This window comes from Aquarana catesbeiana, linkage group LG06 (genome assembly GCF_042186555.1).
Source record: "Aquarana catesbeiana isolate 2022-GZ linkage group LG06, ASM4218655v1, whole genome shotgun sequence".
Classification (NCBI taxonomy): domain Eukaryota; kingdom Metazoa; phylum Chordata; class Amphibia; order Anura; family Ranidae; genus Aquarana; species Aquarana catesbeiana.
The window spans coordinates 327546100-327570828 of record NC_133329.1 but is presented as its reverse complement, the minus strand read 5'-3'; the positions used below and the strand labels follow the sequence as shown (position 1 = coordinate 327570828).

The following is a 24729-nucleotide window of genomic DNA, read 5'->3' as shown; positions in this document are numbered from 1 at the left end:
AATCAGTTCAGAAGGGTTTTTAAATTTAATGTTCTGTATTTGACATCACGACTCCTTACATAAAGTTTTTGAAGCAAATATTTTTTTTTTTTTAACCTTTTGCTAGTAATTGTTATGCTGACTACTTTAAGCATAAATACATTTTTTTAAGAAAAAACTGTATACAGTCAGGCATAATGTCAAACCTACTGAAAAATAGATTATGGGGGTTTACATCCATTTTAAGAAGACGTTCTAATATCCTTTTTAATAGGTTCACATGGCCATCAGGATGTTTAGGAGGTGCAGACTGCAAAGGAAAATTTTGAGCTATCGCTTAGAGCCCATGGTGCCATGTAGGAAATAAGTCTACTTGAGTACCTGCAAGCACTATCCAACGTTGCTCCCTGACTTAAGAGTAACTCCATGCTTTGTTGGGATAAAAATATTCCCCTTTGGGTGATCAATGTACATTGAAGGATTTGGGCTGGGTTCACACTATTGCGAATTGGATGCCGGTTTCTCCGCATCCAATTCACATGTCAGGAGATTGTGACCGACGCTCAATGGAGCCAGTTCACACATCTCTGGGATGGCTGCGGAGTGAATTGCACAGAGGTCCTGTGCATCTTCTGGTCCATTTCAGGTCCGATTTTAGCCATTCAGACCTGAAACTGTGAACAGCCATGCGCTGGACCCCTGCTGGGAGCCGATCCGCACGGCAGTGTGAACCCAGCCTTAAACTTTGGTACAGATTTCTACCTTTTTATTATTCTGAAGAAACAGCTGTTTGTCTATGTGCTAACTAAATCTGTATGGGAGTGGTTTTATAATTCTCAATTAGCTGCTGCACCTGCAGAGCTCTAATTTATTTTTATATATATATATATATATATATATATATATATATATATATATATATATATATATATATATATATATATATATATATATATATATATATATATATATTTTGTAATAAAAAAAATTTTCTCGCCAAAATGAAATTTTTGTTGCAGAAGATGCCTAAAATCTGACTTGTCTCAGTGAATACTTTTGGGAAAATCAATGAGACAATCACACAAGCAGGAAATAACATTTCCAGGTTGCCAAATTGCATTTTATTTTACAGAGAATTACAGCACTGCAGATTAAAAAGGAAAGGTAATTTTTAATAACATTCAATTACAGTGGGCTCCATTCACAGAACCAGTTCACATGCTGTATTTGGGTGAAATGAAAATGTCAGTTCACTATTGTTTTATGCGGTATTTACCGCATAAAGCAGAAACGCTTAGTAAGTACCGGATAAAACAGGAGTGAAAGTCAATTCATAAAGGGAGAAAAAAAGAATGCATGTGGTAAATAAGTAGGTCCTCGCCCGCTCCCCCCCTCTTTCCTGACCTGCCTGGCTGCATAATCAGTTAAGGGTCTGGTATTGATTCTGAGGGGGACCCCATGCCATTTTTGAAAAAAAGAATTGGTGTGGGGTTTCCCCTTAAAACCCATACTAGACCCAGGAGGATTGGGGAGGGGGAAACTCCTTCTTTTTTTTTTTTTTTTTTTTTTACATTCATCAGCTGACAGTTGTTGACTCATCGGTTGTTTAAGGAGCAGGCGGCTAATGATGACCGTTAGTGATTGTTAGACTCGGTTCACACAGGGACGACTTGTCAGGCGACCTAGTCGCCTGACAAGTCGCCTCCCGTTCTGTACAATGGAACCGTTCTAATCGGAGCGACGCAAGTCGCTCCGACTTAGAAAAAGGTTCCTGTACGACTTTGGGGGCGACTTGGGGCGACTTGCATAGACTTCTATACAGAAGTCGTTTTGCAAGTCGCCGAGGAAGTCGTTTGCAGGTCGCCTCGCTGAGGCGACCTGCAAGTCGTGCCGCCCCTGTGCGAACCAGGTCTTAGGGACGCCTATTACTGTAATCTATACCGCATGACTTCATAAAGTAACTCATGCGGTGTTTTAGTAGCTTTTCTTAATGAATGGCAATACATTTCTTGAAAAACGCTGTGTAGTATCTTGCGGTATACTTCTTCCTTTTTTTTTTCCCCATGACAGTGGTGTTACCCTTTTAAAGGGTAAGGCAACTCTAATTCACCTAAACCCTGGTCTCCTCCTATCTTGTAATATTTGCTCCCTTTAAGTCCCGACATTTGACAGCTCTGTTAAGACTAGGATTGTTGGACAGTTTGATACTTTTAGGTAATGTTGCCTTCTCTATTTTTGCTTCCCTTTTATTCAAATAGATTTAATAACTGGAACCGTTTCATGCACAAAGAAATCTAACATCTTTTGTAGAGCTTTAGACTTGCATGCTAGACTTGCATGCTAATATTTCCTCCTAGACTATATTACCATACTTACGCTTCTGGCCTGTTCTCCCAACCGGCCTTTGTGAAGCCTCATGTATTATTTATTTTCCAGTAGTTGTAGTTCTGCCTTGCTCCGTGTTTGTATGATTATGCATACATAAACAATGTACAGTAATAGTATGATCAGAAAATGTCTGAAGTCTTCCTTTCTGATTACCATATAGTAGTGCTAATATGATGTGACTGTCAGCTAACTACATTATGTGAAAGTCTTACTCATTTAGTGGTGTTTGTGTGTGTGTGGTGTGGGTTTTTTTTTTTTTTTTTTTTTACTTTTTAGAAAAATAAAAATGCAGAATGTGTATGTGAAAATGAATTCTCCTCTTACTACCGTTCTACTGTTATAAAGCATTTAGTTATGCTTTTGGGTTTTGGAGCAAGTATTGGTCCCTCTGCATTTTCCACAAAGAACCTCAATTTACCATGAAATAAGTTGAAAACTGTGTAAAAAGTACCGTAAATGGAAATGGCATGGACTTGATTTTTGGTAGCCCTTGGAGTTTAAAGGGGAATTATTATAATAATAGTAATAAAAAATAATATGGCGTATCTAATTGATACACAACCCATTTTGTAATTTTAATGTTATTAAAAGAGAAGTATGGCCAAAGCTCTCTTAGCTATACTTTCTTCTGTGGGTCACAGGAGTTTACTTATCTCTGAACTCTTGTGACTCAGATCCAGCCAAGAGCAGGCTAAAGTCTGCTGACGTCACTGAGCCAGTGCAGGCTCTGCAGGGACCCTGACAATAATGTCAGGATCTGCCCAGAAGCCTGACCAGCAGTTGGCTCAGACTCTGTGTGGTGCCGAGAGCTTGAGCCAGCCTCTCCTGCCTGGCGCTCCACTAAGCACTGGAGGGGCAAAGCAAAAGGTGACGATTGGCTCTCTGCTCAGTGAAGACCGAGAACGTAGCAACTAGTGGTCATGTGATCGCTCAGTTCTTCACCATGGCGTGCGGGGGGGGGGGGGGGGTCGCAGCATCAGATCAATGCTGCAACCATATAGGTGAGTATGAAGGTTGTGTTTTTGTTTTTGTTTTTTTGTTTTTTTTTTTTTGTTTTCCCCCGATCCCACACTTCTTTAAAAATGTTCATTCTCAATCTGAAGCCGCTGTGGTTTTTCTGAAACTGTCAGAAAATTCAGTTCGATTAGGCATCCTGGAGGCTTCTGCACACAGTTTGTGTACAGAACACCCTCTAGAAAGTTATTTCCTGCTTGTGTGATTGGCTCACTGACTTTCTCAGATAACTGTCCTAAGATATAAATAATATTTTGGGCATCCTCTGCAATGAAAATGTTTTTTTTTTTGTTTTTTTGTGAGATTTCCCAAGGGTTAAATACTTCTAAATTGATGCAGACCCTGACGCTTTCCTGTTTAGAACACAGTGCACCAGGTTGCTATAATGAACCAGACCCTCTCATTTGGTAATCAGTCTTGACATGGTGGAACAAACCACTTTTTCTTAAGGTAGTAATCTGCTATAAAGTTTAATCTTTGCAATGTACATATTTCACCCACAGGGGGCATTTCTTTTTTTTTTCTCAACAAAAGCAGAGGTATATTTTAAGATGTTACATTTCAGTGATCTCAGAAGCAACAATTCTCTTTAGTAGCACAGTTGGCTTCGATCTCTTATTCTGAAACACACACTGTTTACAAAAAAAAGACATTTGCAAAAAAAGTTAACAATTGTTAGAAAAGGGGAGTTAAGGTTTGCTTTAAAGTATATCTGATAGCAAAACTTTTCTCGTTTGGATAGAGTGGAGAGGGATTAGAACACCTTTGAGGTTTTTTTTCCTGTCTGTGTCCCCATTAGGGAGATTCCCCCTCTCTATTTATCATGTTTACTATTATCATTGAAAGTAATAGAAAATCCCAAATTTTGGTTTGTTCCCAGAAAAATAATAGAGGTGAAATCTTCCAATAGGGACACTAGTTTTGGTGACCTGGGGGTCCCCAAGGAATTCTTCTAATTTGCAGGGATTTCCTCTCATTTCCTGTTTGGTTATGGGTCAGGAAGTGAAGGGAAATCTCCGCAATGGGACACAAATGGCAAAAAAATAAACATCTGACAAGGGTTGTTATAACCCATACTCTATCCAAAAAAAGTTTTGCCTATAGTTCTGCTTAAGGTCCCTTTCACACTGGCTTCTCGATCAGGTTTGCCTGTCGGTTTTTCAGGCGGACCTGATCGGACACTCTATTCACCTTTATGGAGCAACGGATGTCAGCGGTGACATTAAGACCCTATTTTTCCATCCATCTGGATGATTGGATGAAAACGTACAGGCGTTCTGTTTTCATCCAATCTCTCTATAGAGGAGAGTGGGGCTCTGACAGGTCCGTCTTTGCACAGTGAGTGGAGATGGACCTGTTATCTGCCTGATCAGCGGATCGATCTCCCGTTGAGCAAAGCGGAGTCCGTCGGGCAGACCGCCCGTGTGAAAGAGCCCTTAACGTCTGATGTAGGTAAAAACACAGATCATGTTTAATAGCCTAAAAAAGTCCTTTAGGTAACAGCACAGTTGAAAATACTTTGAAATGTATCATTTGAGTAGCTCCCTGGATCCCAAGTCCTCGTGTGGCCCTGCAACTGATCCTGCCGCTTCTCTATAAGCCAACAATAAAGTGACCATGTCATGAATCTGAAAGTCCAAACAAAAACTGCCTGCGTTATGACAAAATTAATAGCCTTTGTAATATATAGGTGACCTATATATTACAGGACAGTAGACTAGATCGACACTCCTGAAAGCATCAGCTTCTACACTGACTTCAACCTCCACATCCTTCTAATTGGTGTTGGCAGCTAGGCAAGCCAGACAGGTGAATATTCACTTTCTTCTTTACTGGGGCAGGTTCTCTTTAGATTTTCAGATTTCTGGCAGGGTTGCTTTAAAGTGGAACTTAACTCCAAAATACTTAATTCCTTTACAAAGATCAGACACCAATGAGGTCCCATGCCAGCATCTTCTCCCTGGGTGCCAATCTTTGTCCAACTTGATTGGCCGGTGTAGGAATGCATGTCCGTGCATGCAGTCATCCCAGCACACAGGCACTGTGTCGGAATGTAAACTGAGCTGCAGATGTGCAATTCAGTATACATGCTACCAAAGATTGTAATAAGGCAAGTAGGTTTGTTTTATTGCAGAAGAGATCTTGCGTTAAGTTTAACATTATTGTGGTTTCCCTGCAGCCACATTTGCCGGGGCAGAGCAGCCCATTCATTTGAATGGGGTCCTGTACCTACATAAAACCTAGGGAAAAGATCCCTCCAAAATCATAGCCACAGGGAAACTGCAGTGTGTGGGCAGAGCGTTGGGGTGCCATTAACAGTTGATGGCACTCTCGCACATCTTACACCAGGACGTTTTTTGGTGTGGGAATGCATGTTATTTACACTCAGTCCCACACCCGCGGATGTGGGAACCTAGCCTGCATGTCTCTTCTGCAACAGTGTCCACCAGTTCCAGCTTTTTCTTTTTAAACTTTAGTTCCACTTTAAGTCCCACCCCTGCAGGGTTGCTCCTGTCATTCAGCTGTCAAAGGCTGTAGCTTTTGGAGGCTCTGGTATTTGACAGCTAAATAACAAAAGGCAGGTCTTTCTTTGGGGGAAGCTGGGACTGATCCCAATTTTTGGAAGAAGCCAAGGTGTGTGTGTGTGTGTGTGTGTGTGTGTGTGTGTGTGTGTGTGTGTGTGTATAGATTAACTTTCAAACCGAATGCATACAAGACCTGAAAGAAGATTTAGTAATATCAATTAATTATGCATGAATGATGTTATTCTTGAAGCTTTAAAGTATGAAGCAGCATTTCTTCTCCTTAAAATAGATTTTATAGCTCTTCTGTCTTTGCAATGATCTGTCAAACCAAAAAGGATTTTATGAGAAGGAGAATGTGCAAAGGTATTTTCCAAGTAAACTGACCTTGGGACACTTTCTACTATCAATTTAAGAGCAATATCATATTGGTATAGAGCACCTAATCAATAATGTATTGCACTGGAATTTCTAGTATAGCTGAATTGCATGCATAAATATACCTCAATATGGTGGGAAGGGAAATGTAGAAATAATTTAACACACTAGTGTCTACCCAAAGCTGAATTTTAGTCAAAGAGCTTCCTACAATGATATTCTATTATAAGATGAGGGTCGGGAATTGGGAATAACAGGTCACAGGTCTAATGTTTCCAAGTATAATTCAGTCACAGTATATAAGAGTGTGTATATGTGTGTGTGTGTGTATATATATATATATATATATATATATATATATATATATATATATATATATATATATATATATATATATATATATATATATATATATATTTAGTGTAAACTAATATACACACTATATTAACAAAAGTATTGGGATGCCTGCCTTTACATGAACTTTAAAGGCACCCCAGTCTTGGTCCGTAGGGTTCAATATTGAGTTGGCCCACCCTTCGCAGCTATAACGGCTCCAACTCTTCTGGGAAGACTCTCCACAAGGTTTAGAAGTGTGTCTATGGGAATGTTTTCCAGAAAAATGTTTTGTTATGCTGGCGCCTAAGGAGTTTTCTTCACTGTAACTAAAGGGCCAACCCCTGAAAAACAACCCCACACCATAATCCTCCCTCTACCAAATGATTTGGACCAGTGCACAAAGCAATCTCATATTCTCTTTCTTTCTCTTTCTCGTATTCTTTCTTTCTCTTTCTCATATTCTCTTTCTCTCCATAAAAAGTCTACACACCCCTGTTAAAATGTCAGGTTTCTGTGATGTAAAGAGATGAGACAAAGATAAATAATTTCAGAACTTTTTCCATCTTTTTTTAATGTGACCTATAAACTGTACGACTCAGTTGAACAACAAACTGAAATCTTTCAGGTGGAGGGAAGTAAAAATAAAAAACTAAGATAATATGGTTGCATAAGTGTGCACACTAGGGCTGAAATTAATCGATTATGAAAATGGTTTTCAACTATTTTCATGATCGATTAATTGGCCTGCACACAGAATGCATGATTTGTTTACATATCAGGAAATACAGTGCAGCATACATACAGCTCAGTACACCATCCATACATGTTAGTAAGTGCCTGAGAAATTGTGAATGTGTGAGGAGCAATGCCTCATGGGACATGTAGTCCTGGGCATGAAGTGAGTGGTTCTAAAGTCAGAAGTTTTTTAACCTTGCTATTGGGGCACTCTGAAAGCAGGAGGAGCCAGAAGCGTTGGTGGGGGGACCCCAGAAGAGGAGAATCAGGGCTGCTCTGTGCAAAACCATTACACAGAGCAGGTAAGTATGACATGTTTGTTTAAAAAAAAAAAAAATACTTTTAAAGACTGTGCAGGGAAGATCAGCATATGAACCCAGAGAAGGTGGAGGCTGATAGACTGGAGGTAATAGAAGGAATTACTATTACATCTAAAGTAAACTTTTACCAGTATTGTGCATTATATTTTAAATGATTTATATCCATGAAAAAAACAAAGTCTCAGCTTTTAGTACTACTTTTAATATAAAAGATTTATATCTCCCTTCCACCCTTCATATAGCTTCATGTATGATTCCTAGTTAAATTGTCCATATATCCTACTTCTGGGTGGGTATGTATGTATGCAATGTGTGGTTTTTTTGATCTGATGAAGGGCTTAGGTAAGCTTGTGAGCCCGAAATGAAAATCTTCAAACATCTGATCGTGTCATTTTTTAATAATTGATAAAGATTCTCTCTCTAACACAAAAATATTTCTTTCACTCATGGTTAGTGTTTGGCTGAAGCCATTTATTATCAGCTGTGTTTACTTTTAAAATCATAATCGCAACAGAAACTACCCAAATCGCCCTAATCAAAAGTTTACATACCCTGGTGATTTTGGCCTAATAACATGCACCCAAGTTGATACAAAGGGGTTTGAATGGCTATTAAAGGTAACCATCCTCACATGCGATCTGTTTGCTTGTAATTAGTGTGTGTATAAAAGATCAATGAGTATCTGGACTCCTGACAGACCCTTGCATCTTTCATCCAGTACTGCACCGACGTTTCTGGATTCTGAGTCACGGAGAACGCAAAAGAAATGTCAAAGGATCTGAGGGAAAAGGTAGTTGAACTGCAATAAAACAGGAAAGGGGTATAAAAAGATATACAAGGAATTGAGAATGCCAATCAGCAGTATTCAAACTCTAGTCACGAAGTGGAAAATGAGGGGTTCTGTTGAAACCAAACCACGGTCAGGTAGACCAACTAAACTTTCAGCCACAACTGCCAGGAAAATTTGCTTGGGATGCAAAGAAAAACCCACAAATAACTTACAGTGAAATACAGGATTCTCTGAAAACGTGGTGTGGATGTTTCAAGATGCACAATAAGGAGGCACTTGAAGAAAGATGGGCTGCCACAAAGTATCCTGCTTACAATACCGCACAGAGACAAGCCTCAAACCTGGCACAAAGTAATTTGGAGTGATGAGACCAAAATTGAGCTTTTTGGCCACAATCATAAACACTATGTTTGGAGAGGAGTCAACAAGGCCTATGATGAAAGGTACAACATTCCTACTGCGAAACACGGAGGTGGATCGCTGATGTTTTGGGGAAGTGTGAGCTACAAAGCCACAGGAAATTTGGTCAAAATTGATGGCAAGATGAATGCAGTATGTTTATATAAAAAAAAAAAAAAAAAAATACTGGAGGAACATTTGCAATCATCAGCCAGGAAGCTCTGCATGGGACGTACTTGGACATTCCAACATGACAATGAAGACAATGATCCAAAACACAAGGCCAAGTCGACCTGTCATTGACTACAGCAAAATAAAGTGAAGGTTCTGGAGTGACCATCTTGATCTCCTGACCTCAATATCATTGAGCCACTCTGGGGAGATCTCAAACGCGCAGTTCATGCAAGACAACCCAAGAATTTACAGGAACTGGAGGCTTTTTTGCCAAGTGGAATGGGCAGCTTTACCATCTGAGAAGATAAAGAACCTCATCCACAAATACCACAAAAGACTTCAAGCTGTCATTGATGTTAAAGGGGGCAATATACTGTATTAGGAACTGGGGTATGTAAACTTTTGATCAGTGTCATTTGGGTAGTTTCTGTTGTGATTATGATTTAAAAAGAGTAAACTCAGTTGATTTAATAATTGGCTTCAGCCAAACACTAACCATGAGTGAAAAAAGTTTGTGTTTATCATTCATATTCTCTGAAAAATAGCCAAGAAAGCATAATTTCTGCCATGGTATATACACTTTTGAGCACAACTGTATATTATTACTTTTACGGTATAAATGAACCCCTTATAGTAGCGATTATCTGCTCGTTTGCGTACTATAAAAGGGCTAATTTTTATTTTATTAACCCCCATTATGACAGGTGAAACAAAAAAAAAACTATGCTGCTGCTGCTACTAAACGTCTTAGGCCTGTTTCACACCTATGCATTTTTGGTGCTTTTTTGCAGAAACACACTACAGTTAATTTAACATGGTTTCCTATGAGACACGTTCACATCTATGCTTTTTTCAGCCACTCTGTGTTTGGAAAGGGTCAAGGACTTTTTAAATTCAAACCGATGCTTTGTTCAATAGACTTCAATAGAGAAGCTGCAGAAAAGCATGTAGTGTGATTTCTGCAGCAATTTGGGTTTTTTTAATCTGCCCAACAACAAATTGGCCAAAAAAAGTATTACAAATGCAAAACGCAAATCACAGCAAAATCACGCATACAAAAAGCAGTGTAGAAACAGATCATAAGCAAACTGCATAGGTGTGAACAGAGCCTTATGCTGGCCATACGTGTATTGATTTTTGGACAAGAATATTCATACAAAAAATCTTTGTACACTTGCTGAACGTCAGAACGTAATTTGAACATTTCACTTGCTTTTAACATTCAGTATTAAAATGGATGTAATTTCTGAACAAAAACCACATACTGCCTGAAAAATTTCTTTGACCAAGAAGGTTTTTTTTATTCTGCTTCTTCGAATTTTCCCATCACTATGTTAGGAAAGAATGTCGACTTGACCCCACTAACGATTAGAAAATTGAGTGAACGTTCTTAAAATGACACTGTCTGTTCTCAGAGTGGATTAGAGATATTGCTTCCTAACCATATAGCTGGTTATTTAGATTTGCCATTGCATATAGATATTTAAGAATAAATTGCCTATATATATATATATATAAATTTTACACCACACTTCTTTTTTTTTTTTTTTTTTTTTTTAAGGTTATTATCTGATTTAATCGAGACAATAATTGGCCAACTAATCGATTTATGAAAATAATCATTAGTTGCAGTCCTAGACTGCAAACCCTTAAACTAATACTTTTGTTGAAGCGCCTTTTGATTTTATTACAGCACTCAGTCTTTTTGGGTATGAGTCTATCAGCATGGCACATCTTGATTAGACAATCTTTGGACACTCTCTCTTCTTTGCAAAAACATTCCAAATCTGTCAGATTGCGAGGGCATCTTCTGTGCACAGCCCTCTTCAGATCACCCCACAGATTTTCAATAGGATTCAGGTCTGGGCTCTGGCTGGGCCATTCCAAAACTTTAATCTTTGGGTGAAGCCATTCCTTGATTTGGATGTGTTGTTTGGGTCGTTGTCCTGCTGAAAGATGAAGTTCCTCTTTATGTTTAGCTTTCTAGCAGAAGCCTGAAAGCCTTGTGCCAATTTAGTACTGGTATTTGGAACTATTCATAATTCCCTCTACCTCGACTAAGGCCACTGTTCCAGCTAAAGAAAAAACGTCCCAAAGCATGATGCTGCCACCACCATGCTTCACTGTGGGTATGGTGTTCTTTTGGTGATGTACAGTGTTGTTTTTTCGCCAAACATCTCTTTTGGAATTATGGCCAAAAAGTTCAACCTTGGTTTCATCAGACCATACCACATTTTCTCACATGCTTTTGGGAGACTTCGGATGTGTTTTTGCAAAATTTAGCCAGGCTTGGATGTTTTTCTTTGTAAGAAAAGGCTTCCGTCTTGCCACTCTACGCTATAGCCCAGACATATGAAGAATATAATATGGGAGATTGTCACATGTACTACACAGCCAGTACTTGCCAACTATTCCTGCAGCTCCTTTAATGTTCCTATAGGCCTCTTGGCAGCCTCCCTGACCATGTTTTCTTCTCATCTTTACATCCATTTTGGAGGGACGTCCAGTTCTTGGTAATGTCACTATTGTGACAAATTTTCTCCACTTGATGATGACTGTGTTCCATGGTATATCTAAAGCTTTGGAAATTCTTTTGTACCCTTCTCCTAACTGATACCTTTTAACAATGAGGGCAAAAGCCCTGGTCTGCAGAGAGCTTTGGAAGCTCTCTGCAGACCAGGGCTTTTGCTGTAGGATGTGACTAAGAAAATGTGAGGAAAGACCTACTAGAACAGCTGAACTTTTATTTGGGGTTAATCGGAGGCACTTTAAATGATGGCAGGTGTGTACTGACTCTTATTTAACATGAGTTTGAATGTGAGTGCTTAATTCTGAACACAGCTACATCCCCTGTTTATAAGAGGGTGTGCACACTTGTGCAACCACATTGATTTTAGTTTTGTTTTTCAACTGAGTTGTACAGTTTATAGGTCACATTAAAGGTGGAGAAAAGTTCTGGAATGATTTATCTTTTCTTTATTTATTTATTTTTTTTACATTACAGAAACCTGATATTTTAACAGGGGTGTGTAGACTTTTTATATCCACTGTATATATCTATCTCTAATAAATTTCAACTGAGTTGTACAGTTTATAGGTCACATTTAAAGGTGGAGAAAAGTTCTGGAATGATTTATCTTTATTTATTTTTCTTTACATTACAGAAACCTGATATTTTAACAGGGGTGTGTAGACTTTTTATATCCACTGTATATATCTATCACTAATAAATTTACTATCGCATAAAAACATTCCAGATAATTACTTAGGGCATTATCTTTCAGCTTGAGGTATTGAGCTCTGTAAGCCGGTACTTGTCAGCAAAGCAGGCAAGACTAGTTTGGCAAATATTTGACAAAAGCAGCATAGCACCACTTTCTGTCTGAAAACAAGAGATAAAATATTTGTCTTTCTTCTTAATAAAATATAAGCACACCCTATACATTCCTTTTTATAGGAAAGCTTTACTCAGCACTGAAAGTTGCATTTATGTGGCTTTGATGTGCTACAGCAGCTCACGCCTCAAGACTTAACATTATGTAAAGTTTCAAGCGGAAGTAAACCCATCCATTTAACCATTTCAAAAAAAGTTACATTTCCGGCACATGCCAGGAATGTAACACTCCCATTGGTTGTGCTCTCAACCAAACTGTCAAACCATCCAATGGCTGGTGTCATAACGGATCACATGTGCAGCATCATGGCAGTTATAGATCAAACCGAGGCCAAGATGGCAGCTTCCTTGGCTGAAAAAGATAGGAGGGTTTACTTCCACTTTCAGGCAATTATGTTAAATTCTGAACCTGAAGGTCTCAACGCCACCATCTGACCCTATTGTTCATTCCAACACACAAATCTTGCTATGGGTGGAATTTTTTTTGGACTTTTCTATTCAAAGTGAAAAAAAATATTTCATTTATAGAGTATGCAAAAAATGCTACCCATGTTGCAGTCTTTTGCCTGACAGCTATATTTAGTAAATCTTGGGCAGTTTGGAGCAAATAAATTTAACATGTACTTGTCATGGTGTGTGTCTGTCTATAGAGAAAAAATGCTAATTTTCTTCAACTGATGTTTTAGTTTTTGAGTTTTAATGGGGGGGGAAAAAAGCATTTAGTGTTATTTCTGAGATGACTTCCTGTTGAATATTGGAAAGAGCTCAATTACTGTCACTGTGTCTTAAACCTAAGACATCTAGAATCCATTTCCAGGAATAAAACAGATGACGCAGTGAGAGTTACATGCCGCTTTGGAGTTAACTGTTTGTGCTTGCCTGGTAATGTTGCCGTTGCCTACTGTACAGTATATGGTCGTAGATGTGGCATTCTTTTGCTTTCAATACAAAGTTAAAAGGTCCTTTTTACAACACTCAAAAGAAAGAGCACTCAAGGTAAAGCCTATTTATACTACTGTCAATGAAAATAAAGAAATATTTGTGTCATCAAATAGGTGGGCAGTGGTGAAAAGGATAGGAGCTGAAGCTTTCGGCAAAAATCATGTAACTCAAGATTAAAAAACTGAATTTCGCTCAACCACCTCCATGCTGTACAAGACAAATTCTCACAGCCCACCGTACATCTCAATGAGGCAAAAAGTTTTTAATGGTATGAAAAAGTTATAGAAAGCTACATGTAAAAGCACACATGACAAAATACATACGTTGCTAAAGGAATATGACCACCTCTATGGTTGTATTGTACCAACCATTATGTTGTATCCATTTATATATAATGTCCTCCTATCTAAGCACTAAGTTACTTGGAGGAAGAAACATTGATGGAATAGTAAACCCTGGTAGTTGGCAAAATTGTCCTGTGAGCTAAAGCATTAAAGATGATCCACAGAAAACATGGATGTTGCACTAAACTCCCAACTCCAAATGAACACGGACCAATGGCAATGGTGAAATAATGACTGTGCAGTCCAGTAGGCCACCAGAGTTGATGTGTAATAGACCTGCTCAAAGATGCCACCTCTCTTTCTCTGCCTCCTTACCTGTCCTGAGGTCATTCAGCTACGCCAGCACAGAGCACTGGAGAGCAGGAAGTAGCATTTTCACTGAAGGAAAAGGTTATTTTAATGCATTTCCAAACATACAGGTGTTAAAGTATTTCTAAGGGCTCTGGATGAAGGTAAAAAAAACTTATGTGCAGCAGGCCCCCCTAATACTTGAGCTCCATCACAATCCAGTGATGTGCACAAGAGCCTCAACTATCTGGGGACTCTCCCTCCTCATTTGCTGATGGATGGGCCACAGCTCTGTGTGTGAATGGACTTGCAGTGCAGCAGTTGGGGGGAGCAAGCCTACTCGGGTGCCCCCCCAGAGCAAGCTGCTTGCTCTGGGGGGCACTCAGCAGGAGGGAGGGGCCTGGAGCGCCGGCAGAGGACCCAAGAAGAGGAGGATCCTGGGCTGCTCTGTGCAAAACCATTACACAGAGCAGGTATGACATATTTTGTTTATTTAAAAATAATTTGCCTTTGATATTACTTTAAGAGATAAAGTATGTGGAACTTTAGTTGGGTCTTTAAATAGATGTTGCCAGTTTAACCTCAAAAGAGTGGGACATTTGAGTATAGGGGAGCTGTCCAGAGAGACTGGCCCAATTTTTGATGCATCTATGGCTATTTCTGATTGACAGATGTCGATCTGACAGCTGATATCTGTCGAATGGGACTGTTGAAAACTTTTGTTGATCAGTCAGCTACATCCAATAGGTTGCAGCCTCTGATCAGTGTATTCTGACAGTACAGGAGTCTCACTGTCGGAATACAATGGCACAGCGGGGAAGATTCCTCCATCCGCTTTGCAGAAACCATTGGGGTTTGGGGGAAACCATTGGTTTTAGCCAGACTTAGGATGGCTTCACACTGATCCTGCATGCAGGACTTTCAGAAAGAAACACAAAAACCACCGGCCATAATATTTTATTGCAAAGTGCATCTAGCCCTCACCAAAACCACGGGGACGCTTTGCTGCGGTCAAAGCACAGTGGGGCAGTGTGAAGCCACTCTTACTGGCAGAATCACTAGGTATTAAAAAAAAAAAAAAAAAAAAATGCAGCCACTACATCTAAGGAGGGGTTAGCTGTGATATAATACATTTTTGTCTTTGAATTAAGATACTTTAGGCTACATTCACACAGGCGATTTAGGCCGGTGCGAATTGTAGCAGCAGGAATCTTTAGGAATGGGGCTGGCTAGGTGTGGCCATCAGCCCCATTTTACTATGATAGGGTGCCGAGGGCCACAGGTATTCATAACTGTCCACATAGCCAGCGATTACCTGGCACACTTGGGTGTGCGTCCAGCAGCAATCACCATAGGTAGTCACTGGCTGTGCAAAGAGCCATGAGTAGCTGCGTCTTGTTGCACCTTTTATTATAGCGAACAGGGCTGTTGACTGCACCTAGCCGCTGCAGGAATCGGAAGATTTCTGCCGCTACAATTCGCATCACCCTAAGTCGTCCGTGTGAATGCTAAATGGTCGTTTTTCCAGCACTATTTTAATTACGGATGCTGGAGATAAGATTCACCCACAGTCTTTCAGGGATTCCAGGGCTGAGCTCTCAAGTTTAGGCAAAACTGTTATGTCAGTTTTTATGCAACAAATCTAAATGCTTCCTTTTTAACTATGAATTACGAAAACAGAACATTCCATAGCTCAACTCCCCAACCAGTCTGCCAACTGACCACAGGGGTTTAGTTAGCACGCATTTACAAACGCATGCATAAGCTGCAAGGCCTCTTCACGGCACCCTGTGTATGCTTGCAGTCCTAACGCTACTGAATTTTATAAGCGTCTCTACAATGGAAGCACATGCATTAAATGGATAGATGAGGGGCAGATGGGCCTGGAGGCAGCCCAATCCCCCTTAAAGGAACAGGAGCACACTGGACACCCAGCAAGAGCACAATGGCAGCAAAGGTGTACAGTGTGTCCCCAGACCATATTTTACACTAGTAACAAACAAATGGCCCCTGCCTTCACCTATAACTGGCCTTCACAGCAAGGAGCATATGGAAGGGCAAACACATGAAAGACAAAAACAGAACATTCCATAGCTCAACTCGCCAACCAGTTGGCCAACTGACCAAGTTAACCTGTCCAACAGTCTGCGTTAAAATCGGGTTTAGTGTTCCTTTTAACTATGTCCAATATTTCCTTTTAGGGTAAGATATTACATTCCTTTTATTGGGGAACAAAAATTTAAAAAATGTTTTTACTTGTGTTTACTGACTAACAATACAGATACAAATATAAATTGCCAATACAGTATTCGATAACTAACATAGTGGAAATTTGGTAAAGGGTTATTCAATTCTTGGTGTTCTAAACAAGCCCACCCCTAATAGGTTCAAACTGTAGGCCTGCGATGGACATCAAGTTGATCTAGAGTTATTACCACTTAAACATTCTGGCAGTGTTTTTCTACTAGTTTATTGCAATTTGAATGTTGTCTGCCCCTCTATCCTATATACTTGATTTCCCCCCCATCTCTTTGGCTAATTTTTGTCGGCTAGAACAAATATGCCATGATGTCTGTAATGGCAGCAAGACTGTGGTGTTTTTTTTTGCTCAGAAAAAAAAAACATTTTGCTGTTTAAAGCTGTAGCACTTCATATCTTGATTTATTTTGACTTTCAGATTTCAAATTGAAGCACTCCATCACAGATTACGCTTGGAATTAGACAAAGGATTTCCCTTCTCTCTCTACCTGTGTACAAGGAATGAAATGGGATTAACTCCTCACTCGTCACAGCCATAAGCAGTAGGGATAGGGTGAGTCGCCAGGGACTGTCTTCAGTAAATGTGTTTCTTTTATGTACTATTAAATGTTATTCAACCACAGTATTTCATCTATATGAAGTCTACATAATATATTGGAATGACTATCCCTGTATAGTCAGTCTAAGTAAATTTAAAGGGGTTGTTTTTTTTTTAATTAACAAACATGTCGTCATAATTACCTCCACCGTGCAGCTCGTTTTGAACACAGTGGCACTGATCCACGTCTCCTGAGGTCCCTCCGTGGTTGTCTCGGCTCCTCCCCGCATCAGCTAACCCCCTCTGGGAAGCCCTCTCCCGGGGGGTTAGCTTGCGGGTGCGCTCCCGAGTCCTGTATCCGGCGTCCATAAGCCGCCGACTATAGGACTTGGCCCCGCCCCCCAGCCCTCGTGTCATTGCAGTTGATTGACAGCAGTGCGAGCCAATGGCTGCGCTGCTATCAATCTACCCAATGAAGAGCTGAGAAGACCGGGCCGACATCAAGTGTGTTCACGACGCAGGACTTTCGAGGGCTCGGGTAAGTAAACTGGGGGGCCTGCAATCGCCAAATGTTTTTTCACATTTAATGCATAGAAGGCATTAAGGTGAAAAAACATGAACCTTTTACAACCCCTTTTAAAAGGTGTCCATGCACAGTTTTATTAGCAAGAAACATGCAAAACAACCAATTTGCAGGACTTCCTCAGAACATAGGAAAAATAGTGTATCAATAACTGTAGGAACACAGTGTTAAAAACCATACATAAATCATCATCCATAATTGGTTCATATTTTTTATATATCACAGATACCTTGCATAAATCTACTGGCACTTACAGCTCAGCTATCGTTCATTTAAAAACGAAATTCTCCAAAGCTGAGCATTGCTGGAAGTCTGATCTGGAGACTGGGGAGGATAGAGGAGGGTAAAAAAAAAAGATAATTACCACAGATATCCTGTTCAACTATCCTAGAGTATGTCAGTGGTGTATTTAGGTTTTGTGCTGCCCTAGGCCTGACTAAACTTGTGCACCCCCTAATTTAAATATGACCCACCCCTTTGTCAATGTCACGCCCCTTCCTGTTTAAGACCTGCCCTGTCATCTGTAAACCATGCCCCTTCCTCTTTAGGCTCCACTTTTTCCTCTTGGAGCCCCACCTCCTCTTCTCTGTACATTAAAAGTGGGTACCAAGTGCAGCCCTTATTGGTGCCCATCGAGGGTCTCCAATTGTATTATAATCATACCAAATTATGTGAGCAGACTGCAGTTCCTCTTTAAGCACCTGTTCATATCGGGCTGATTTGGCATGCGATTTGACATGTCAAATTGCATGTCAAATCTGCGGCTATTGCTGGCAATGGCACCGTCCGAATTGGTGCGATGCCGACTTTGTGGTACCACACCGATTCCCAAAAGTAGTTCCTGCACTACTTCTGGCAACTTTGTGGTGCGATTTGTATAGACATCGTTCCTGCACAGATGTCTGTCAAATTGCCCCCCGAAGTCAGACTGCATTGCCAGTTTGAAATTGTGCGAGTTCAGTTGAACTCACACGATTTCTAACCCGCATCAGTGTGAACCTGGGCTTAATGTAGTCAGCAGGATGGGTAAAAAAAATCCAGACTGATCTATGATCAAAAATAACACTTTTCTTCATATGTCAGAAGGCAGCATTAGCCATACAGGTAGCTATGAAAGGTTAACCACATATAGACCCCTTTCACACTGCAAGCAGGCCATGTTGGCGGTAAAGTGATGCTAGTTTTAGCTAGTGTTTTACCGTTGTTTTAGCGATGCTTTTCGGCCGAAAGCAGAGCGTTTTTAACCCCCGCTAGCAGCCGAAGAAAGGGTTAAATGCGCCCGAGGCACTTTGCTGGAGCTTCGGCAGCAGTGCCCATTCATGTCAATGGGCAGGGGCGGTGTATACAGCACTCCCGCACTGCCCCAAAGATGCTGCTTGCAGGACATTTTCTAAGCGCACTGCTCCAGTGTGAAAGGACTCAGACTCTCGCGCTGGGACTGCAGGGAAGGCGTTTTTTCAGGTGCTATTTTCAGCCAAAAAGCTCCTTAAAAACGTCTCCAGTGTAAAAGGGGTCTTTGCAAGCAGACACCAGGTGTTAAATGCCATTGATTCCAGAAGCACCAGCCAGCAGATATTGATTGTAAATGGTTAACCATATATGTAAGCAGCAGTGTACATGTGTCCATTGATGAAGAGAAGAAAAGCACAGTCCTCCCCTAGCACCAGGGACACAGAGGGTTTATTATCAGACAGTTGTCCCTATTTCAGATAAAGGAGATAGGAGAAACAAAGTGAAAGCTGGAGCATAGATAAGCTGTGAGGTTTGTAATGAGAGACAGTGAGGAGGCTCAGTATCTTAGTTACTCTCACCTCTTCCAGGATATGCAGAATGTAGCTGCCAGCTGAAGCCACAGACCGAGCCTGCAGGCTCCACGTGCACCTGCTGGAATCACAACACAGGCGGGTGAGCAGTTCTCTCTGTGCTCTCCTGTCTGTGGAGGAGAGGGGGGAACTGTCACCACACGCTCTGCTCTATGAGAGACGCTGCAGCCAGCAACCTCGGCAGTGAGTGAATGGACTGACTCGGGAGGAGGAGGGGGGGTATTCTTTCAATAACTCACTCCACGTGTGCTCCTTTTATCCCTTCCAAATTTCCTTTTAAAAGACAGACATAAGTATCTCAGAATTCGTCCAAGGTAAAGATCTCTGAAATCTTAACATGGCCAAGATTGCTACATCGCGTGTGTGTGTGTGTGTGTGTGTGTGTATTATTGAACACAAAGTGTGAGATTTACTAAAACTGGAGAGTGTAAAATCTGGTGAAACTGTGCAGTTAGAAGCTGATTGGCTACAATGCACAGCTGCGCCATATTCTGAGTGCTCCAGTTTTAATAAATCTACCCCTAAATGTTCAAATGCATAAATCACAAATGCAGTTGTTTGTGTCTCTTAATAATCGCACTTGTAGGGCAATACGTAGAGACAGTGGCAGTGGCAGCTGGTGCTCAATTTTTTTTTTTTTTTTGGGGGGGGGGGTCAGGGGCAGCAAACTTGGCACCCTCACTACTATTTTTGTGTTTTGATGCTCATTCTACCCAGTCGACCAGCCAGCTTGGTACACTGAGTCTGTGAATGAGAAGCTGTAAATTACATTTGGCCTGCTTTGTGCCAGTACACTTATGCCGCGTACACACGGTCGGACTTTTCGTCTACAAAAGTCCAACGGACGCTGACGGACTAAAGCTGGCTGGTAATCCGATCGTGTGTGGGCTTCTCCGGACTTTCAACGGACTTTTTTAGCCTAAAATCCGACGGACTTTAGATTTGAAGCATGCTTCAAATCTTTACGTCGTAAGTACGACGGACCCCGAAGTCCGCTCGTCTGTATGCTAGTCCGACGGACAAAAACCCATGCTAGGGCAGCTATTGGCTACCGGCTATGAACTTCCTTATTTTAGTCCGGTGTACGTCATCACGTACGAATCCGTCGGACTTTTGTGTGGTCGTGTGTAGGCAAGTCCGTTCGTTAGAAAGTCTGCTGCAAGTCCGCTGAAAGTCCGCCGGAAGTCTGTCGGACAGGCTGTCGGACTTTTGTAGACGAAAAGTCCGACCGTGTGTACGCGGCATTAGAACTGATTAAAAACTAGAACAAATGATCACCCTACTCTGCTAGCAGTTTGGTTCTGGATGTACTGACATAGTAGGTGAACTGTTCATGCACAGTATACTATTCCACCAACAATGCACAAACTGTTCTGGGACAGCAACAACGATGTGCAGGTGGCAGTAAGCTATGTTAGTAATGCAAATATCCAGCCCTATTTATATTGAAAGATTGGTATACTCTTAGGCAGGCCATAGACCCTTTATTATATCATGGTAAAGGTGCTCCCATTCTTTTTGGAAAATATATTCTGGCTGTGCAAATTAGTGGGGTGTCCACCATGAACTGCAAATTTTAAGAGCTCTTTAAAGTGGCTTAGCCAGGCCATAGACGGTGCAAATTTCTTTCCTGCAACCACCTGCCTTCCCTGCTGGGAGAAGACAGTGATTATTACTAGTGTCTATAGCATCCACTAGCGATAATCGCAAGTAAAATCCAGCAGGCTGGTTGTACTGAAGTTGATCATTCAGCCTGCCCATAGATGGATCGAATGTCGGCTCTTTTCTGCTGAACCAGCCGAGATTTGAACAGTCTGTGGCCAGCCTTAGGTAGGCCCACACAGGACCCAATCTCTTCTCATTATTCCATAAGAAAAGAGCACGTTTTCTTTTTTCTTTAGTAGATCTTTTTGTCACTAACTATAGGTTTATTTATAAGAAGAGCACTCTGGTAGGATTCCATGTGTTCAATGCAGGACCCACACCATAATTCCCATACTACATAAAATTTGCCCAGGCGTTTTCTGTTATTAAAATTATTCAGATAGGAATTTTTTTGATAAAATGGTGTTTTCCAACTTATGAGGCTGAGTGGCCTTGGGTTTATCTACAACATACTTTGGATATGGCCAAAATATTGTGGACACTTTTGCAGCTACTATTGAACTTGTTGGGACATTCCATTCCAAAATTATGCCTCTACTTTTGGATTGCATCTGTGTGAATTTGTGACCTAAGTCTAACAGCATTTATGAGGTCAGGTACTGATATTGGGCAAAAAGCTGGCTCGAAATTGATATTCCAGTCCTTCCCAAAGGTGTTTAACAAGGTTGAGGTCAGTGCTCCATGCAGGTCATGTTATGGAGCTTGCTTTATGGAGCTACAGTCATGCTGGAACAGAAAATGTGCTTTCTCAAAGTGTTGCCACAAGGTTGGAAGCTTACAATTGCCTAAAATGTTTTTTATGTTGTAGCATTACCAGTATCCTTCACAGGAACTCAATGGGTTGAAGGATTATTCACATACATTTGGCTACAAAATGGCAATGATTGGGTGTTCTAAAAATTTTGGCCACATATAGTTACATAGGTTGAAACAAGTCCATCCAGTTCAACCCATAAAAGGGGAAAAGAGAAAAATCATAGAATCCCATATACACAATCCTATACCACAGTTGATCCAGAGGAAGGCAACCCCCCCCCCCCCCCCCCCCCCCAGCAAAGCATGATCCAATTTGCTCTAGCTGGGAAAAAAATTCCATCCTGATCCCCTGAGAGACAATTGGATTTTCCCTGGATCAACTTTACCTATAAAGGTTATAGTATCCAATTATATTATGTACATTTAGGAAATAATCCAGGCCTTTTTGAAGGCAAGCTACTGAGCTACAGCCATACAGGCCAGAACAGTGAGGGTTCTAGTATGAGACCTTTGGTCTACACTAAGATTCCCAATTAAACAGCATTCTGGAGTTATTGAAACCTCTTGTTTTATTTTTTCTGACAAAAATGAAATATTTGGTTCTAGAAATATCAGGACATCCTCCATTCATTTGACTTCAGCCTTTGGCAGACTGTACTAGCCTTCCTCCCCATCTTTTATAGTTGGGTTAGAGTAAGATGAGCTTGGTGACTAATGTAAAGTTGAGAAAATATTTGTTTACAGCAGCAATGAAAAATATGTATAAAGTGCAAATTTCATTTTTGATCCAATTTGTGCGCAGCATTTTTTCATGTTTTTATTTTGGTATGTGATGGTGTAATATGAGTGTAGGAAGTTAGCAGTATGTGAAAGAAGGATACGTTTCAGACATTAGAAAATGGATTAAATATTTATGATCCATCTATGAATATATTTAGCTGCAGACAGAAGTCACACCTTGGTCAGGCTGAAGAATCGCACTGCCCAATAAAGTACTCAAACAGTGATCACTGGTATGTACAGTAGTTACAGTGGTCCTGGCATGAGGCCTAAGATGATTTTTGTATTGTCCCTATTCTATACCTTACAGGAAAAAAAGTACCACCCATTCATAAAGTGGTATTAAATCCTAAATGGAATATTTATTATATTGAAGCTTACTAATTCTTAGATGTAATGGCTCCATTCACACTTTGCAATCGCATGCAGAACCGCTGCACGATGCCTGTTTGGGTGCCATTATCCTCTAATGGCACCCCAAACGCAATAAGATTCTGCTGTGATATTTGCGTGGCAAAACACGCCTTTAAAAATCGCGTGATGCTTGTTGCCCAAAAAGGAGCAGGCACCTATTTTCAGGTAACAAACGCGCATAGGACAGCCCATTCAAGTGAATGGCCTGGCCTCATTTGATATGCAGAATCATGTGAGAATTGTGCTGTAAAAATTGCACTTATTCCTGCTACAGGAGATGTGTACGGTGCTTTAGTTTCTTTAGGCTTTTTTCCTGTTTCATCCAGTGATCTACTCACTCTGTTGTTTTTGAACAGAACAAGCTCTCCTGCAAATGCAGCAGTTTAGTGGGTTGAGACAAACTATTTACCACTGATGGGTGCTTACAATAATCAGATTTTATTTATGCAAAACCTTTTATCCCAAAAGAAAAAAAACTGTTGCTGTAACTGCAGTGTGAGCTGGAGTTTGGTTTTAATTTGTTAGTGTATCGTAATCTGCTAGAACATCTTACTCTCCCCTCCCCCCGGATTAACAACGCTGCTGTCCAAAGGTGCCCCCTGTGCTCCTTCATCCAGAGTGGGGGCACTCTAATACAGGAGGTGTGTTACTAGCCAGATCACCAGGTGAAAACAGAGTGGGGGGAGCCTAAAAAAAATCAAAACCAATGCAGCCACCACATCTATTTGGTAAGTGCCAATATGTTAAATTTTTAGTTTTGGGTTTAATACCGCTTTAACCAATCACACTTGATTAGAAAAGAAAATTCTAATAAAAATAATCATGTATGTATATTGACTGTTTAATGAGGTACTGTATACTTTTAGAAGTGTGGTCTTAGTTAAACATGTTTTTTCTTGCTTTAATTGGTGAACTGTTAGACTTTAGAACCACTTTTTAACTTTTACAAGGGCCGCATTGAATATTTTACAAAGATTTTGTATCCATTTTATAAATCGATGACTAGTAGATAATTGCATATATTTTGTCTGAATCTTTTTTGGAATCCACATGAAATGATTGAAAATAAAAAATGACTTGTGTTTACCAATAAGCAAATTCCCCCATACACCAGGGTCCACATCAGAGCTCCCCTTACATCAGAGTCTCCATCGGGGTCCCTCCTTATATTGGGGTCCTCATCGGCAGACACCAGCTGATCTAGATCATCAGTCTGTGCACATCAGCTGCGAGCTGGATAAAACCTTGTAGTGGGTTGGATGTGTTTTGTTCGGAGATCCACATACTGTACATGACCAGATGACTACATCTGGTCATACATGTGGATCATGTATTTGTCTCTTTCAGATGATTTGGAAGTTTATGTGAGTTCAGGACCACCAGCGTGGTTCACATTTTGGTTATATACCTGCACAGAAGACAATTAATTTTTTTTTTTTTTTATAATATGGTCTTTATACCTATTTAATTTAATTTAATTCTGATCTGGGTTGGTCAGCCCATTATGTTAGCATGACATGTAGCAAAGTCTGATGGCTCCATAAGTGACCTCATAGGAGAGCTGATTTCTGATTGTAGCATCAGTATTCTAAACCTAAAATTGGGGAATGCGGTCTTAGTTTTAGGCTTCATGTACAGACTCCCTTCTTCTTCTTTTTTTTTTTTTTAACAGATTCCCTTTTTAAATTCAGAATCCACATTATATACTGATGTATTCCTGGTGTCTAACCTTGGTAGCAATATAAAGCTGAATGTAGTAGTTAGGAGCTTGATTGGTTCCCTGTTGTCTAAAGGAAATTCAAATTATAAAGCGGCTCCTCTTTCCGTGACACCCACTTATAATCACAAATAAAAGAAGTCTTTCTTCAGTAAAGTCCTTACTTCAAAGTAAAATCACTTGTCACCTGT

General features: G+C 40.4%; 1 protein-coding gene across 3 annotated transcripts in view; it reads left to right on the top strand.

The window, feature by feature from the left end:
* Window positions 1-24729, top strand: part of OSBPL6 (oxysterol binding protein like 6) — a 347856-nt gene that overhangs the window by 28700 nt on the left and 294427 nt on the right. For all 3 annotated transcript variants that reach the window (XM_073633825.1, XM_073633824.1, XM_073633827.1), the window contains exon 2: window positions 16681-16815. The gene's annotated coding sequence lies outside the window, so the exon portion shown is untranslated. The remainder of the gene's footprint in view (window positions 1-16680; window positions 16816-24729) is intronic.